Source organism: Protopterus annectens, chromosome 8.part0, assembly GCF_019279795.1.
Source record: "Protopterus annectens isolate FY-2018-M chromosome 8.part0, PAN1.0, whole genome shotgun sequence".
Classification (NCBI taxonomy): Eukaryota; Metazoa; Chordata; order Ceratodontiformes; family Protopteridae; genus Protopterus; species Protopterus annectens.
The window spans coordinates 1,775,550,478-1,775,567,077 of record NC_056741.1 but is presented as its reverse complement, the minus strand read 5'-3'; the positions used below and the strand labels follow the sequence as shown (position 1 = coordinate 1,775,567,077).

The 16,600-nt window shown below is 38.1% G+C and overlaps 1 long non-coding RNA gene across 1 annotated transcript in view; it reads left to right on the top strand.

Moving 5' to 3' along the window:
• LOC122809632 overlaps positions 1-13,676 on the top strand; it is a 137,251-nt gene extending 123,575 nt beyond the window's left edge. The window contains exon 3 of the long non-coding RNA XR_006365931.1: positions 13,269-13,676. This is a non-coding gene — a long non-coding RNA (uncharacterized LOC122809632). The remainder of the gene's footprint in view (positions 1-13,268) is intronic.
• Positions 13,677-16,600: the final 2,924 nt, after the last annotated feature.

Here is a 16,600-nt window from a genome sequence, read left to right as displayed (position 1 = left end):
TCCAAACATCTTTTTTTAAATATGGGGAGTGTGGTATTTGAACCCACAAGCAATGCTTATTGTAATATTGTACCTTTCCTTTGTAATACAGCATAATGCAAGCACTCTTTTATTTTACACTTTATAGATAAAGGCTCACTGGTATAATGATAATCTGCAGCACACTCTTGTTGTCCCTGGTATATAGGTTGTGACACCCCTGCACTAGCCCAGTAATCAAGGAGCCTCAATCCTCACCACTGGCAACATTGGAGGACTTACACACTGGGAGGATGACAAGTACACACACAGTAAATTGCAATTTTCCTTAGGAACATACAGAGATCACAGTCAGTCTGGGGCTGGTTTCTCCCTCTTTCTCCAGATCCTCAATAAGACTCCCCACTGGCATGGCTATAGGGCTAAGATCTCAGCTGAGGGGCCAAGCCAGGACCTCCAGCACCCTCACTGGCCAAACAGTGCTTTGTGTCCCTGCCCAAGTAGCTGACACATACACACATGTTGAGATTTAATGTTTATAGACACACACACCTAGGGAAGGATGGCATAGGTTTACTAGCTATGTCCCCTTCTGCCCAAACCATAAGGTAGTTTCCACTGTCACCAACCCCTACTTATCAGCTACTATAAGGCCCTTACAAAGGGTGTCCAATCCTACTGTGTAATGTTACTATTATCCAATTGTTAGTCTGACCAAGACTTTCAATGCTATTTAGGAGAGGCTTGTACAGTGTCATCAAATGCATATGCAAGTACTCTAAGAGCTTAAATATGTCTCATAAATATCAGTCACAAAGATAGGTTTAAAAATATATGTAATAGTAAATAATAAAAGAATAAGACAATACTCAGTCAATCGACAGTAACTTCAGAGTTCAAAATCATAGGAAAGAGTATAAAACAACATTGCAGGACAGTCTCAAATAAATACAGAAAACATCTAAACTAATCTTTAATATATTCCTACCCATATCTAAAAGAGATATTATGCTATAAATCTTACTTATAGCAAGGCAAGTGAAGATGATGGTGATGATGAGTGGATGTTCTTGCTAGGTCCAAGACAAAATACAAAATGCACAATCTCTCTCTGAGAGAGGTCTTAAATCAATAACAAATATTCCTGCTGGGTTAGCTTGGATGGCATTACTTTTTGTCACCTGACTTCAGTTCCCAGACTAAAATAGAAACTAACAGAATGTGGCATCTTTGTGTTAAAAATACATATCTCTCAAAACTGTGCAGCTGCTAGGAAGTCATAAAGCAATAAAACACTTTTCACATTTTAAACCTAGTAATTACTTCTCTTTCAAGACAATACAAAAACATCTAGCTCTAGACATTGTGTCTGCTACACTGAAACTGAGAGAGAACTTTTATAGCACAATCATAAAGCAATCTAATTTCAACTTATTTTCTGTTCTAAGTCAGCAGGGCATGCTGTGGTTACATTTTAGCTCAGTACATAACATACAGTTCTGTATAAATCATATCAATATTCACAAATGAAAACAAAGAGAAAAGGATAGCAGAAATGTTCAATTGATTCAACCAAAACAAAGAAAAAATATTCACAAATGACACAGAATTATTTACGAATTCCAGATAGCTGGGCTGGCAATATTTCCCTATATCACATAGGTCATACTTTACATTGCAATATTTATGTCAACTTAAATGAGTAATCTCTACTTTGGACGTGTGGTTTTCCAAATTACCACCCCTGTCTTCTATGTAATAGTGGACTGTTTTTGTAAGTAACATGCTAATGTGTGCATGCTTTTGCTTTACAAGGAAAAAAATGCATAGTCAATGTGATAAAAGATTTTACCACAATAACTGTATTTACTTCTATAATGCTATAATAACAGTACTGTTTGCAAGCATACATATCACTTGCTTCTCTCATCCTTCTCATTTTTTCTTCACAGGTCCACAAATTCAGTGCCCTGTCAGCACCATCGTGGGAAAAATAGAACACAGCAACCAACATAAGCAGGTACGGCAAGGGCAGGGCACCAGAATGAGTATCAAAGTTCAAAAAAGTAATGCCAGCCCAAAGTGGTGTGCAAAAAGTATATCAGGATCTGATGAGATATAAGGATAGGACCTCTCCCCAGGACTCACATATCAGATTTATTACTACTTATGGGCGTAATACATATAACCTTTTACAAGTGATTCAACATAATTGGAACATCTTGATGGGAGATGTCAGGCTTGCCCATATATTCCCGGAGAAATGCCCTTTTGGTTATAGGAGAGGTAGAACATTGGGCTCTTTTTTTACTCATTACAAAACTAGGTTCTTGGATGCTCAGTAACAATGTCAAACAACACTTATGGAGGATCCTCTGGTTGGGTGTTTCCCATGTGGGCACTGTACTCATTGCATCCGGATGGATAATACCAAAGAATTCACTAGCAGGAATACTGGCCAGGTCTATGATATCAAATTCTTTGCTAAGTGTCCTAGTGAATGGTTGGTTTCCCTGGCTACCTGCTCACATTTTGCGTTTTATGCAGTACAGACTTCGAGACCTGTGAAACTCCATTTTAGTGAACACAGTAGTGATATTAAAAACAAAAAGCAAGTAGTGTTTTGTATAAGCATGTTTTAAATCACCCTACAGCCAATTTCAGATTTACTGTTATAGAGAGAATCATTGGTAAGAAAGGGAACAAAGTTGGTTGGCACAATATATTAAACTTGAAAGAAAGAAAATGGATTATTAAATTGGGGGGGGGGGGGTTATTCCCCCTGGGCTAAATGAGCAATTGTGACCAATCACGTTCTCCTACCAATTAACTGTTGTGTATATATCATGTGGCTATTTGTGGAAGTTTTGTTACACTGAGGAAGGCTATGTAAATTTGTGCCAAAACTGGTCTGTTTATGTCACATAAAAATATACTTTTTATACACCAATTTGGGCTGGCATTACTTTTTTGAACTTTGATACTCTTTTTGGTGCCGTGCCCTTGCCGTACCTGCTGATGTTGGTTGCTGCGTTCTATTTTTCCCATGATGATGCTGACAGGGCACTTAATTTGTGGATTATTAAATTGAGGGGTTATTCCCCCTGGGCTAAATGAGCAATTGTGACCGATCATGTTCTCCTACCAATTAACTGTTTTGTATATATCATGTGGCTATTTGTGGAAATTTTGTTACATTGAGGAAGGCTATATAAATTTATGGTGAAACCTGTCTGTTTATGTCACATTAAAATATATTTTTTACATACCACTTTGGGCTGGCATTACTTTTTTGAACTTTGATACTCCTTTTAGTGCCATGCCCTTGCTGTACCTGCTGAGGTTGGTTGCTTTGGACATTGATGTTGGTATCTCGGCTGTTGGCGTGTGGTGTGGGAGCAGCTATGACACTCGTGCTGTTTTTTGATCTAGTTAAACAGTTTACTGGCTTATCTTTAACTATTTTTCTTTAGTTTGCATTTGCTAATGGACTTATTGGCTGGAGGTTGTGTTCATTTGCGGATTTACACCCTGGAGTCTCAGTTTGCGTTATTGCATTTACAGTTTGGTCGTCATTGCATATTTTGCTTTGGATTGGAGTACATTTTTAGGGGGAATTCCAGCCTATCCACAAGACATTGATGACTGCTGGCGTGTGGTGTGGGAGCAGCTACGACACTCATGCTGTTTTTTGATCTACTCAAACAGTATACTGGTTTATTTTTAACTATGTTTTCTGGACTTATTGGCTAGGGGTTGTGTTTATTTATGGATATGTACCCTGGAGTCTGTTTGCATTATCGCAGTTACATTTCGTTTGTCATTGTAGTTTTTGCTTTGGATGAGAGTACAGCCATAAGGGAAATTGTAGCCTATCCACAAGTTATTGATGCTCTAGGCTGCTGTATATTGAGGACTATGCTTTTTTGACTGCACTGTGCTAACTGGGATCAGGATTGCTATATTTCTTTGAAGCGTTGGGGATTACTGGTTTGCCTTTTTTATGTAATAGTTTCTACTTTCATTATCTCTGAACTTGCGATTGACTGCAGTCATATATTTGTGCCTAAACTAGGGGGCTATTGCTTGGATTGGTCTTCATCTGGTTTGGTCTTTATATTGTGGTTTGAATTCAGACCTACTTGATGAGTCCTGTTGAATGCAATGGATACCATTACTCTCTTTGCAGGAGTTTGTGTTTTGGACGCCATCTTTTTACAGAAGCTGAATGACCATACACACTGTATATGATTTTTATATGACTTTACTTAACCTGGGGAATGTTTTGGTCTGAAAGGTTCATTGTTAAACAACAGAGTACAGTATTTTTCCTTGTCTATGTATGTCAGTATTGTGGACTTATTTTAGATTACTTATATTATTAAGTACGTCAGGGTGTTCTTTATGCAACTTTATTATACTGTTTAATTTATAGCTATATACTTTGGTCAGAGTTTTGCATATTACAAGTTAGTGATTTATTCTATAAATATACCAAAGGCTAGGTACATTTGGAATTTGGTATTTGATATAACTATTATGATTTAATTTGATAGGGTTGACCACAGGCAATTCTGTTTAGCCCTTTCTCTGCTAATCTCAGGATCGGTGGTCCCATTCTTTATTGTAATCATGGTCACCTGTGGGCAATTGGAATGATGGTATATTTTTGGGTGGATTGACAGTTTTTCACCCTGTTTCTAATATCTATATATGTTTTCTGACTATACAACAATATTCGATTGGGATATTGGTTTCCGCGTCTGCTTTTGACAGCAACTGTTTATTGTTTTAAGCCTCAGGTTATACTGGTCTGCTTACCCAATCACCTGGTCACACTCATGGTTAGATAGGACCTCTGAATATGTGGAGTGAATTTTCATGTATTTTGGCCTTGTATTTCTAGCCCAGTATTAGTGTATGTTTTTGGATTAGTGTGCCTGAGGTACATAGCACTTCCCAATTTTTGCAGTTACTGAATTATCCTGTTGGTGGCTATCATTGTTCCCCCTCTTGCAGTCCAATGTAAGGATTTAGTCTTCTTTGGGAGCACATAACAAGGGTAAGGGCTATTATTGTTCCTTGGGTTTTTGGCTTAAGCTTTTTTTACACATTGGATGGTTTGGTTGGGGTACTTGGAACCATTTTTGTGTCCTTGTGGTTTGGTTTGCATCTGTTTAATAACAGTTCTTAGGGTTTATCATTTATCTTGAAGTGTCTTTTGGACATCATTTATACACTTGCTGTAATTCCATCAGTCCTGAAATGACATTGTCCCAATCTACAGTTTTTTAGAATTTCTTTGAGTATTTTGGATGAGTATGGATTTGGGTCAACTCCTCAAAGGTCTGTCATCTGACAGGGATGATATGGTATATTCGGTTTAGGGACAAAGGTTCCTGGGGATCCCTTGGACAGGGGTGAATCAATACCATCTTGCTATGATGTGTTTGCTAAATTATCCAAAAGTATGAGGACTATAAACACTAATGTGTGGCATCTTCACCTATTTAAAGCATAAAGGGTGAGTAATATATGTCCTAGAGGACTACGGGTACGTATACAACCCTTAGTTTCTGAGACAGACCATGAATTGGATCAACAAAGGTTAGAGGTTCAACAATAAGCATCCATGGAGTTTGTAGAGGCCTTATCAGCCTATTATAACAGATGCATTGATTCCAACTTGATTGAGTTTACCAAACTGTATGAAGATACCAAATTTTTCGAGGGGCAGACCTGTTATCAAACCTGCTTACAGCAGTTAAGTCAGGAATTATTGACTTTGGAGGGTCAACTCAGGGATAGGAAAATACATAAGTTTAACCGAGACCAAGCAGACTATGATGGGAGGAGACCATTTGGACCCTACAAAAGTGTCAAATTTGCTAACACTGGTTCTAAACCCAATAAGAAAAAAAGGCCAAGTTCAGTCCTGAAGACGAATGTGGCTTCTTTTGGTAGCACTTAAGTGGAGGAATCATCCTCCATGACAGATCCAGAAACACCACTAGTTTTGTCGTCTCCCACACCCAAATGCAGCAACTCTGACACCGCTTTAGGGTCAGGAGACATAGGACAGGGCAGAAAAACCACAAGAATAGCCAATGTGGTGACATTATTACAAATCATGACCAACAAGTAATCAAATTTAATAATGTCCTTAACATTTCTACACATTTTAACTCCAACTTAAGCTGAATTACTTAATAAAGAATTTAATTTCATCCATGCATTCTTTGTTCCTGAGGGTATTCTTGCTAATGATGTGAATTCTTTTTGCTGTACTTTGAATTTGAAATTGTTTTTTGACCAACATGATCATGAGTCTGATGATTCAACATTTCATTTCCACAGGTCTAATTTTATGCCTCTGATGAACCCCACTGTTTATCTTTTCCTCCATAGAGTTCTCAAACATCTACATCTACATTACTCTGATATGGTTAGCAAGTCCTATAATCTCTCAAAAATACAACAGGACACCCTAACACAGCTTAAGTCTAACAAGAACTTGGTCATTATGCCAGCTGACAAACGGGGTGCTGTAGTGGTAATGGACTGGGCCAATTATGATCAAGAAGCAAAGAGGCAATTGAATAATAAACATTATATGCATATGCTCCTGGACCCTACTGGGGGCTTCAAAAAACAGATTGATGCCTTTTTGAACTTGGCAGTGGAGGAAGGGATCATTACAACCTCTATTTCTAAACAGTTGATGGTAAGTGATCCCAAACCACGCTATATATATTTGTTACCTAAGGTCCATAAATCACTACAGAACTCTCCTGGTAGGCCTATTGTTTCGGGTAGGAGATCTCTTACTGAGCCATTATCAGTTTATTTGACCCAATATCTCCACCCTTTACTTAGATATGTTAGGGCCCAGATTCCGGACACAGGGGAGTTCCTGCAGATCCTGCAAGATACCCAACTTGAGCCGGGTTGTTTGTTATTTACCCTTGATGTGTCTGCCCTATATACTAATATACCACACTGGACAGGCCTGTTAGCATTGGAACATTGGCTAACAATATCAGAACTCTACCCACCAGGTTTTAACATGTTTCTTTTGGGATTAAATGAGCATGTACTAACCAAGAATGTATTCTATTATCAGGATTGTTGTTATCTGCAGATGCAGGGTACTGCAATGGGAGCTTCATTTGCCCCTATGTATGCCAATCTTTTTATGGCATATTTGGAAGAACAATTGATTTACGATCCCCTTCACAATTTGTACTTGTCCAAGATTAACATTTGGCGTCGTTGTTTGGACGACTGCTGGTTAGTATGGAGAGCTGATGTTGCATTTTTAAATGAATTTTTGGAATACATCAATAGCAACAAATGGGGTATTCATTTTACATGCAACTTTGATCTAAACCAGAAAACCTTCTTGGATGTTCTGGTCAGTTGGAAACCCAATCACACATTGGACACACAGGTTTACCGGAAATGTCCGGAATATAATGCCTTGTTTCATGCTTCTAGTCACCACCCTCCCCACATCATACGCAACATACCTAAATCCCAATTTATGACAATCAAGCATATTTGCTCGGACTCTAAGACTTATGAAAGCAAAGGTGTGACCTGGTGGGTAGACTCAGGGCAATGGGGTACAATTCTGGCACTGTTACCATGGCCTGTAGTGAGGTATCTTTATTAGATAGACAGGATCTGATGAGATATAAGGGATAGGACCTCTCCCCAGGACTCACATATCAGATTTATTACTACTTATGGGCGTAATACATATAACCTTTTACAAGTGATTCAACATAATTGGAACATCTTGATGGGAGATGTCAGGCTTGCCCATATGTTCCCAGAGAGATGCCATTTTGGTTATAGGAGAGGTAGAACATTGGGCTCTTTTTTACTCATTACAAAACTAGGTTCTTGGATGCTCAGTCACAATGTCAAACAACACTTATGGAGGATCCTCTGGTTGGGTGTTTCCCATGTGGGCACTGTACTCATTGCATCCGGATGGATAAGACCAAATAATTCACTAACAGGAATACTGGCCAGGTTTATGATATCAAGTTCTTTGCTAATTGTTCTAGTGAATGCTTGGTTTCCCTGGCTACCTGCTGATGTTCTGCATTTTATGTAGGACAGACTTCAAGACCTGTGAAACTCCATATTAGTGAACACATTAGTGATATTAAAAACAAAAAAGCAAGTAGTGCTCTGTATAAGTATGTTTTAAATCACCCTACAGCCAATTTCAGATTTACTGTTATAGACAGAGTCATTGGTAAGAAAGGGAACAAAGTTGGTTGGCATAATATATTAAACTTGAAAGAAAGAAAATGGATTATTAAATGGGGGGGGGGGTATTCCTCCCTGGGCTAAATGAGCAATTGTGACCAATAATGTTCTCTTACCAATCAACTGTTGTGTATATATCATGTGGCTATTTGTGGAAGTTTTGTTACACTGCGGAAGGCTAAGTAAATTTGTGCCAAAACCGGTCTGTTTATGTCACATTAAAATATATTTTTTACACACCACGTTGGGCTGGCATTACTTTTTTGAACAAAAATAGAGCACAACAGAATACCATTAGGAACACCAATAATGAACATATGCAGCTGCTGTCTCCTACAAGTAGTGCCTGTAAGTGATACTTACACATCTGTGGGGTGCAATCTTTCTTGCATTCCTTGATCCACCGGTCGAGGGTATCCCTATTTCTCATCCTGACATGGCGGTAGTGATTACTACACTGTAACTGGCAACACTGGACAGGTCCCAGGCCAAACTATTCCATACATCTGTTTAATTGCTGTTTAATGTTAATTTATAATGAAAATTGTACAATATGTTGGACTTTTCTCCCCAAGCCTCCACTGAAAAAGGGCTCTTCTGCTCAGTTGGACAATCCTGGTCAACAAATGTAAAATAAATGCATAAATAAAATAAATCTGGTTTGTAATCTGATCCATGATAGTGCTCCTGCAACAGCTGGGTCCATAATCATCCGCTATGAGTCCAACAAATACTTCGGACTCCTGCATACTCCACCTTTGAGACTTAAATCTCAGAACCTCTCCCTGAATGCCAGACATGTCCAATGCAGATGAACACCAGTGTATAATGACTTTTCGCACAATTCCAGTTTTGACAGGTACTGAGAATGCAAACTATTGGACTTAGCAACATTAGAAAATAGTGTGTGCTGCTTAGAATCTTGAAAAATGAAGTTCATTAACACAGTTATTATCATATCATTATACAGCTGACAATATTAATGTGTCATGAGTCAGGTAAATTCTTAGTATATGAGAAATACTAGGCAACTGCTATAACCTAGGGTGACTATAATGTGAGGTTGGACACCACTGGAAAAATAGAGATGTCTGCTGTCATAGAACCATGGACCTTATACATGTCAGTCTTGCACTCACAGCTGTTGTCTGTAGAAGGATTAAACATTACATGTGTATGTTTAATTGCATTGCAATGTAATGCAAGGAGACATTAATAAAATACAAGTTACAGTCATACCTCTCAACCTCTCAGTGTTATAAAACTGGACAAAGCCAAAACTAATGGGGACAAAGACCCAAAAATAGGGACAGAATTTAAATATTGCTCCTATAAACTTAGAAAGTTGCTACAATAACAGGTTTTGCATTATTATATATTTTCTGAAGGATATAACATCTGAAACTCAAATGTCTGTTATTTAGTATTATTTATTTACTTCAATTTTCAAATAATTTTATGAGAAAAATGACCAAAAATATCAGACAAAAATTTGGACATTCTGAATAAATCTGTATGGTTGAGAAGTATGGTTGCAATCCTTGTATCAGAACCAAGGAACATGTGAACTTCAGGCCAACTCTTGTAATCCGCAGCCAGAGGAGAACTCTAATGAAGATCTGCTACACTAATATTTATCCTGAGGTTCTTACTGTTACACGCAGCACAACAGTGCATCCCAGGTCTATTTTTAGATGTCTGGTTCGTGTCTGTTACCTGGGTGGTCAACTTCTACAGTTTGTGCACTGCTGCTGTGCATGCAAACCAGATGCACATAACTGATGCCATTTGTGCTATGCACAGCATGTGCAAACGCCAAATATTGAGATAAAATTAAGTGATAACAGGAAGAATATAAAGTCAGTTTCACATACACTACTAGACTATGCAACTACACATGAAATATCCATACATTATTCTACAATCTAATTCACCATCCCATGCACATGTCAAAAACATAATGGGTGCCTTAACCCTGTGTTTCACACATACATCTTTATAGAAAGCAGCAATAAACATCCAGCGCCATATGTCTCAACCTCTTAGAGCAGGGAATCTGGTCAAAAGCACAATTAATGAGGGGACAAAGGCCTATAAATAAGGACACTCTTTTAATAATGCTTATTCATACTTAGGAAGTGGACAGAATAACATGTTAGGCATTAGCATGACTGTTCTCATGGATATGATTTCTGAAACTCAGATGTGTGCCATCAGTCCCTAATGTCAGTCGTCAATGATTTGCCAGTGATTTGACAGACCCCCACAATAGTATGAGACACAGACCAAATATATGAGTTCAAAATCTGGACATTCAGGGCAAATCTGTACAGTTGAGAGTGATTTTCAGCACACACAAAAAATTGAAAATAATGTACAGTCATAAAAAATAGTACAAGTTACATGTACATTTCATGACATGCTTCACTTTTACAATACTGGAGTAACTGACTACATACAATTTTGGATATCTGCTTGGAAATATGAGGCACTATTTTGCATGTCTTGTTTCTTGGTCAGTCTTAAGTTATCTGTCTTGTAGTCTGGGACATACAGTGTGCATACCATTCAATATAATCGCATTTACAATGTCAAAGGATATTAAGAGGGACTAAGGAGAGACAGGTTGGATGTCACAAACAGGCACTGACTGTTCTTTTGGGGGTGAGGGAGTGAAGCTGTGTGTCTGCTATGGCACTAAGAAGACTGTGTTAGTCTGGTTACCCTACATGCCTAGCATCCTGCCTGTCATATGATTTAGTTATGGTTGAGAACTGTCATCTGCAATGCAACCCTAGTAAAAATGTATAGTGCTGTGGGAAGATAGTTTTAGCTTGCTAGGTGTTGAATCAGTGTGCTGTGGCTTGTCTCATAACCAATGCAGGGACTTACTGAGCATGGCTATGTCTGCCTATGACCACACCTGCTGCTGGATCCTTCCCAGGTCATCACTGGCCTGTGGCTTTGGTGACCTTGGCATTGTCGGTAGGATGTGTTCCTCATCCCCTTAATGAGCTTGCTGCAGCTGTTTCTACTATATTAACTTGGGTAGCATAGGTCATACTATGAGCACTGAGGGACATGTCAGTGGATTGTCATGGTGCCCTCAGCCAGAGGTATGTAGGCAGAGGCACTGTGAGTGCAGTAGCTGAAATACATGCTATATGGCATTACTAGTTAGACTGTGTGTGTCATTATGTTGTTCCTCTATGTGTGTGTGTGTGTGTGTGTGTGTGTGTGTGTGTGTGTGTGTGTGTGTGTGTGTGTATGTGTGTGTGTGTGTGTGTGTCTGTATGTGTATATGTGTGAATCTATGAGGGGTTTCCTCTGCCATGAGTCTAGTGCATAGCATGCATCTAGGTGAGCCTTGGAGATATGACCCATAGCATATATCTGGTGCAGTTGGTGAATGTGGCATATATCAAAATCACGCCAACTGCAAGGGTTGCCAACGCATGCATACCACATGATTCCCATGACGTTACACATGACTTGGCAATTGTTCCAGTGGTAGACCTTATGGTTAATGTAGACCCTACCATGTTTCCTAGGTGTTGTTCTCTTGTGTACATGACTGTGATGTATGGCACACATTACTGGAGAGTAGTGCTATATATGTTACACTTGTAGAATACCTGCGATCCACACCTCCAAACCTGTGTTAAAGTATATGTTCCCTCTGCCATGTTGTAGCATAGTATACAGGAATGTTTGGAAAATCCCAGATGCTGATGCTTATGAAACACCAAGCATGTCCCCAGGTAGTCTGTTAAGTATACCTGTGGATAGGATGCTAAGTTAAACACATAACTTATATTCCACTGGGATGTGTTCCCTGCATTTAGCTCTGTATCTGACTCATGCCTGCCAGAGGTCACACAGTTTCTCTGCTGTGTTGTTGGTCTGCAAAGTCTTCACCCTCTCTGTCTATGGCAATTGGCAGTAGCAGCAGCAGCAGCATTGGCTTCAACCTGTAGCATACACAAACGTATGTAAATTGTAGCTGCTACTAACAATCTGTCAGTGCTTACATTGCATCTGCGCTCCACTATTTCTTCACTCCACATATATATATATATATGAATATATATATATATATATATATATATATATATATATATATATATATATATATATATATATATATATATATATATAGATATATATATAAAGGGCATGAAGAAAGGGCATGAGAAAGGGCATGCTGTCTGCATTGATGCCTTATGTATTGTTGAGTAACTTCACGGGACTGGTTGATTAGCATGCACTTCAGCTGTACATGCTGCAGTTAGTATCTATGGAGCACAAACTAGGTCAGATGCATTCAATTACTTTTGTGGACTGTCATAAAAAGGCAAAGTGTAGCTAGGCAAACCAGTGTGGATGAGAGTTGTTTCAAACTCAGTGGCACATTTATTTTGTGAAAGTATATCTTGACAGAGGAGTATTGCACTCCATCAGGTATGTATCCATTTTGTTCACTAAAAATGCATATGTTGGAGTGTTTGTAGGAATGATGTGAAGTAAATCAGTAAGCATTTGTTAGAACTGTACTCATGACATGGCCTTGTTTACCAGCCATTTGAGAGGTACAGGATGTAGAGTAGGCTGAATGTCTAATGCTGTGTGATAACTATGCACCCATGATTCATGGATTGTTCCTTTGAGAGCACTTTTGAATCTACACTGCTGTTTGGTTAACACATCTGTTCCTTAGCCTGTTATATTTTTTTATTTGGGAGGAGATGAGTTCCTGCTATGATAAAATCCAAATGGACTGTTGTGTTGGGTGTATGAGCATAAGTGAGTATCTATTATGACACAAACAAGGGTATAGTTGTCATGCTACTCTGTTTTGTAGCTCCCGTGTTATTTGTTATCCCACTGCTGAATCTTTAAATTGTAAACAAGTGGTGAATACTGACAACCTTCATGTACTTCCTTATCTGTACACAGTTTATTTGTACATATGTGATCCTTATGTGCGTTATTATTTTGTCTTTCAGTAAACAATATGGCTGCTCAGCATATGCCCCCATTTTCTGAGGCTGGGAATGACCTCATCATTGAAGCATTAAGGCAATATCATGTGGTCCTGATGTCCAGGAGGTGGACCAGTATCTTACAACGTGTGGCCCTATGGGACAAATTGGTACAAAATGTAAATGCCACTGGCCATCAAAACCACAGCTATGAGCAGGTGCAACAGAGTCACAGACATGTTTCATGCTGCAAGGAGGCATGCTGCTGAAGTGGCACGTGATTGTCAGGTCACTGGTGGTGGACCTGCAGCAGAACAACCCCTCACCACACTGAGGAATTCCTGCCAAACATTGCCACACAAGAAAGTTCCCAGCAGTCCATCAACCAGTATGCTCTGGACATGAGTGCCACTCCTGCATCTCAGGAGGAGCTTCCAGGTAAGCTTTGTTAGATCATCAGTAGAATACTGTTGCATCCATAATGTAATAGTGTACATAGTTTTAATGTGTGACAGGTTGCATTTTTGGTGGGGGTAGATAGCTGCGGTTTTAAAGTCATTAAGAGGTTGACAGCCACATTCTTGTTTACACTGCAGTTACTGTAGCCATACCTATCTATTCTATCACCTTTCTAGGTTTATAGGGCAATATGTCACAACGGTACCTATTTTTGGGCCTTTGTCCACACATTATTCATGGCTTTGTCCATATTCCTTGCTCTAAGAGATTTTGAGGCATGAATGTCTGTAATAGTGGCAGCTGTGTAATTTTCTTATCATATATTGCAGCATAGTACTGCAGGTATTAATGTATTTCTAAAACAGCTAGAAATAAACTGCTATAAGGCTGAAAATTCAAACGACAAACTGGCACTTTAGCGTAAAATCAATTTAATCACTGCTTTTGTCCAACCAGACTTCATCAGAAATACAAAAGTTAATGAATTCCAAACCATATAAATACTAAATGCGTCAATTGTTAATTACATCTTTTTGAAAAAACAATCATTCAATCAAATAATTTAAAAAATTTAAAAAAACAGAATAAAATATAGGAAAGGAACAGGAATAGACTTGCTTATTTAACAGTTTAAGGTTGTGCATCAGGGCTGGCAACTCGGCATGTAAAAATCTACTGCCAATCATTAGCGGATCGGAGTTCCGCTGTGGCGACCCCTAACCGGGAAAAGCCGAAAGACACAATAAAGCAGTTTTAGTATAAGCCCTACGTTCCTTTAATAAACATTTAATGTTGATGGCAACAGTAACATAATTCGGGGCTGATATGATGGGTCTATAGGGAGGGTCAACCTGACTCTTGTGAGTTTTGGGTATGCCAGATAACACACCCACCTTTGGATGTTCAATATGACAAAACTTGTACATACATTTATTTAAATCACCAGCTAATAAACTGTCATATAAAAAAATAGAGATATACTTATAACATTTAAAAATGTCTGCACTCCTTGCTTTCTTATACTCACAGTCATTTGTCAGCATAATTTCAATTTTCATAACATACTCATTTTGATCCATAACAACAAGCATGCCCCCCTTATCACTTTTCATTATACGTATGGACTTGTTGTCACATAACTCATTCATGGCCACTCTAAGTTCATTGTTCAGATTGTTACACACTTTAAACATTTTGTCTTTACTAAAACTTAATAAATCTCTCAATTCGTTTTCACAACCCTTCCTTTAGACCCATCATATCAGCCCCGAATTATGTTACTGAAGGCATTTCCATTATGGTAAACTCTTTCTTACAACCATGTGTTCACCAAATGGAGTCCTTTCTCAAAGACTTGGAGCTTTTTAGAAAGCATGAGGCAGTTTCATGAGGTAGTTAGGTTTGATCCAAACAGACGTTATTTTTACTTTGTATATGGTATCTTTATATACATGTATATCTCAAGAATTGGGAATTGAATATGTCAAAGCATATTTAAACAGATTTACTCATCATAGCACTACAGTTATTAATTTTTATTGTAATTTGTTGAATATTATTTAAAAAAAAATTTTTTGTTTAATCGGCAGTATTAAAAACAGGTTCAAGGTTTAGCTATTGGGTCTCCTGTAGCCCCCTTCTTTTGCTAATATAGTTATGGGATGGTGGGAGTATGAGATCCTGACATTGTATTATGAAACATTCAGAACTGTATATTACAAAAGGTTTATAGATTATTTGGTTTTTGTTACTGAAGGGGGACACCATCAAGTAGAGTTGTTTCTTGGACAACTTAATTCCAGTTCCTCTTTTCTTAAATTTGTAAGGGGTGATGTAGGTACATCCATTAATTATTTAGATGTCCATATAGAATGGGACAACACTAACAGTAGGTTTGATAGTAGTATTCATAGAAAAACTACTTTCATGAACAGTTATTTACATTATTTTAGTCAACATCCAAAGTATATAAAAGAAAACATTCCTAAAGGACAACACATTCGAGCCAGCAGGATGACCAGTGATGACCATTCTCTGGCTGAAGAATTTGTATTTATTAAAAAACTGTTCATGGAAAGAGGCTATGATGGAAAATTATTAGATCAACAGATATAATATGTATGGGATGGAAGGGAGGATAGATATTCAGCTATTATTAGAAAAGAGCTTGTTCTTTTCACAAACAATAATATTTCTAGTAATGAGAGACATTTGAGTTTTGGCATGCCTATGACAGTTGATGGGCCCATTATTAAAAACGTTATTTCCAGAAATTGGAAAATGGTGGAAGGTAATCATGACCTAGAAAAAAGTGTGAGTACAAAACCAAGTTTTGTGTATAGGAAAGACTTAAACTTAAAATGTCTATTGGAAAAAGGCAGAGATTCATTTGTTGTTGATACACTTTTGAGACTTTAAGTTTTTCTGCATAGCCGCCTATTTTGAGCATTTTCTGGCTTGTTAAATTTGATTTCTGCATTAGTAACTGTATTTAGAGCACAACCTAGAGCTGTTTACTGAATTTCCTGTTTGCACTTATTTTTAAAATCGTTTTTTTCTCAAAACTTGCATTTTATCTTTCTTTGGCCTAGCACTCTTGTGTGGGGTCATTTACTGCACTGTTATAACTTGTTGATACTTGTTAACCTCTGCTATCTCTGAAAAAACAAAAAAAATCTTGTTTTTTTCCCACTTTTCTGAGATTTAAAAAAGTTCAGTTACAGGCTTGCTGTTCTTGAACTGTTTGTAAGTTTCTGTGAGGCCATTTTTTGCTTGGGCTAAAGGAAAGTCTCTCTGTTGATCAGTGGCAGTGAAAAACATTGAGCAGCCTGCCTGCCCCTGTGGGAGTGGTTACTGACTTGAAACTGTATTTTTATTGGCCGTTTTGGGTCAATTCC